This window comes from Tupaia chinensis, unplaced genomic scaffold (genome assembly GCF_000334495.1).
Source record: "Tupaia chinensis unplaced genomic scaffold, TupChi_1.0 Scaffold000090_1, whole genome shotgun sequence".
NCBI lineage: Eukaryota > Metazoa > Chordata > Mammalia > Scandentia > Tupaiidae > Tupaia > Tupaia belangeri.
Genome location: NW_006159552.1, coordinates 2,204,646 through 2,208,318, shown reverse-complemented (window position 1 = coordinate 2,208,318; position 3,673 = coordinate 2,204,646). Strand labels below are relative to the sequence as shown.

Genomic DNA, 3,673 nt, shown 5'->3' with positions numbered 1-3,673 from the left:
AGGAGTACCGATCAGTAACAGTTAACAGCACGGGGGAACCAGCACTTAGTGCAATGGCTATGTCGCTGGACTCCCACGTAGTCGACCACGGTTCGCGTCCCGGACCCGGTGGCTTATAACTCACGCCGGGCGCATGTGCGTGCGTGCCCAAGATCCCGAGAGGAGAATGGAGGAGAAGGGATTGCGGAGTGACCATCCCCCCTGGGGGGTGATTTCTCACTTTCTGTCTCTATGTCTCTCTCTGTCTGGCAAGCACACGCTCCCTATAGCGAAAACCTCTCCAAAAAAAAAAAAAAGTTAACAGCACGGGTCCTGGGTTCAATCTCAATGTGGGCTCCATCTGTCTGTAAGACTCTGGGGAAAATACTTAACCTCTCCAAGGTTCCATCTACTTGTGAGGATAATGTGATCATAATACCTTCTGCTTAGGAATGTTGAGATTAAAGTAGGTAACGCTTACGGAAGGCTTAGTTGTCTCTGACACACAGTAAGTGCTCGAATATGTGATTTGCTGTTACTTTTGTTCTTTGTACTTAGTTCTTTATTTTTTACAGAGCATTTTCTTAAGTATATTTCATGTGATCCGCATAGCAAGTCAATCAAATAGTCCCAGATTACAGACTGAAAAAAATGGCCTCTGAGAGGCTACATATAGACAGTTAATAGACATCTGAATTTGGTGTTTCTACTGTCAAATAAAGAATAAGAGAATCTTAGATATGAAATAAAACCACAACAACAAATCTATAAAGATAAAAATAAGGGCTAGAAGGTAGCAGGGAGGTTAAGGCGCTGGATCCCATATGGCTGACTAAGCAGTTCGAGTCCTGGGCCCAGCAGCTTGAAAATCACATCAGGTTTATGTGCATGCACACCCAGAATCCCTAGAGGAGACTGAAAGAGAAGGGACTGGGGCATGACTATCCCCTTGGGAGTGTGATTTCATACTTTCCTCTCTCTCTGTCTGTCTCTGTCAAGTGCATGACCCAATAGCAAAAACTAAAAAAGAAAAGGAAAGATATGAGGGACCAGCACTTAGCATAATGGCCACGTCGCTGGACTCCCATGTAGTCGACCACGGTTCGAGTCCTGGACTCAGTGGCTTAAACTCACGCCAGGTGCGTGTGCATGCGTGCCCAAGATCCCGAGAGGAGAATGGAGGAAAAGGTATTGCGGCATGGCCATCCCCTCTGGGGGGGTGCTTTCTGACTGTCTATCTCTCTGTCTCTGTCTTTCTGGCGAGCGCACGCACCCAATAAGAAAAAAACCTCTCCAAAAAAAGAAAAAAAAAAAAAAGGAAAAAATGAAGATAAAAATGAAAGGGGAAAGCTGAAGTTAGAGTTAATTTAAAATGAAAATGCTAATGATCTTAAGTATAGTCACAAGAAAGGAAAAGGCACTGTTGGTATAGCTAATGAAGCATGCATGACAGTTAAAATTTTGTCGAGAATAATTGGATTTTGGGTTCTAACCTTCCTAGCAATGGTGACAGCTTCACAAGTCGATAAAAGCAGTATGTATTTGGAGTAATTCAAACTAAGTCTGCACAGTAAACCTACTAGGATGCAATTAAGAGAATGAAAGAAACATGTATACTATAATGTGAACTCATAAAATAATTTCACTGACAAATCAAAACACAGGTTCAGTCACTGACAACTCTTGCCGCCCTTATAAAAATATGGTTTCCATTAGATGGCAGTGTAAGCTCAGATTTAAATCTTCTAAAAAAACGGTTAGCGCAAGCCAAGGGAAGATCCGAGCATGTGGGCTGAGTGGAAAGATATAAAACTAACAGGAATGTTCTTAACATATCAGCATTCGCTTTCCAGTATGAGAAGGGCCTGCCATAATGACCCACGTAGCATGCGAAACAACAAAACTCCTCTTAAGAACATTCTAGCCACCCACATAGAATGGGGCCTAGGTATATTTGCACTGCTCTGTGTTTGAGTTGGAGAGAACATGTTTTCTTCATTTGTCAGATGGAAGGCAGAGGCTAACACTGTGAAAGTGGGCTTAGGTAGTTTTATAGAGGATGTGTATGTTATACTGGTTTCTTTTAGTTTTAAAATTTCAGTAACATTGTTTATACTCTTGTATTTAATATTATGAGTGTGCTTTGGTTGGTTCTTTATTTTTTCAATCTGACGGTTTCTGGACATACTGTGCTATATCGTGGCCCACAGATATATTTTTACAAACATTCTTAAAACTAAATTTATGCAAGGCTCCTCTTGTCTACACTTACACTAAGAATATTTTGCTATCACCTTTCCTTCTTCTAAATGTAGTTTCTTAATCTACTGGGAAAACTGATCAAGTATTTTTTCTTTCGGAAAGACTAATTAAAAGAAAATGAGATTTGCATTGTCCAAAAAAACAATGTAGAAATAAAAGGGGTCCAGCCACAGGGCCAGCAGCAGCACAACACTCTGCAAGACTGGAAGCCACATAGAAGATCAGGGTTCGGTTCCTGGGTTTACTCGTATATGCCAATGCATACAGAGCCAATGATCATAGATAGATGGAAAAGGCTGGGGGGAAAGTGACATAAAATCTTGCTGAGGATGCCTTTCTTTTCATCTCTCTCTCTTCTCTCCCCCCATCACTTCCTTCTTCTTGGTTCTTCTCTTATAAAAAGGAAATAAAAGATACTGTGAATAATCACTTGATCGCTCTAGACAGCCATTTGCAAAAAAAAGTTGGAGATCATAAAAAACAGGCACGAAGGTCTGTTTCTGCCCCTATTCCCATACACGTACTGCCTCCAAAATATTACTTGTAGGTATTCTTGTTAGGTGAATGAATGTCACTTTCAAGAAGAAAACCTAGTGGAAGTTTTCACTTATAATGGACCTAATTTTAACAAGAGCGAACCCCCATTAAAATTTAAACGATGTAGGACCGGCAGCTGGCGTAATGGCTATGTCGCTGGACTCCCATAGTTAACCGCAGTTTGAGTCCCAGACCCGGTGACTTGAACTCACACCAGGCACATGTGCGTGTGTGCCCAAGATCCCAAGAGGAGAATGGAGGAGAAGGGACTGTGTCATGGCCATCCCCCCCATGGGGTGATTTCTCACTTTCTGTCTCTCTGTCTCTCTCTGTGTTTCTGGCAAGCACACGTGCCCTATAGCAGGAAAAAAGAAAAAAAAAGAATTTAAGCCTTGCAATGAACACATATATTTGTGACAACTGGAATGATAAATCAGAAATACAGACCTTTTACAAGCAAATCCTAGTCTCAATTCAAAGTGATGTTATTTTTTTCTTAGCAATTAGTAACATTTTTATAAGTATCTTGGCACCATGTGTGCAGAAACATCAGTTAAAAATTTAGAAATATGAAGGACTTTAACGGTCAAAGGCGGCCAATAAATGACAGTTGTTAAACGTGTGGGCTGAAAGAGACGGCATGCATCATGCTGGGTCCACCAATAAAATATTGATTAAACTCTGACTCACACCAAAGAGCAATGAGGAAACTATATTGTGTTACTCTCACTTGCTTTTTCCTATTTAGATGAACTGGTCACCATGCTAAAGGGCCCCTCGTGGTTTTACTTTGTGCATGAGACTTGCCAGCTGCAGAGACTTTCCATACACATTCACGGAGCAATTACCAGAAGCTGATTCATCTCCCAAAGGCAGCCTCACCACTTCAATCTGA

At 41.4% G+C, this 3,673-nt stretch overlaps 1 protein-coding gene across 2 annotated transcripts in view; it reads right to left on the bottom strand.

The window, feature by feature from the left end:
* EXOC2 (exocyst complex component 2) overlaps nucleotides 1–3,673 on the bottom strand; it is a 194,424-nt gene that overhangs the window by 175,146 nt on the left and 15,605 nt on the right. The gene's annotated exons all lie outside the window — the stretch shown is intronic.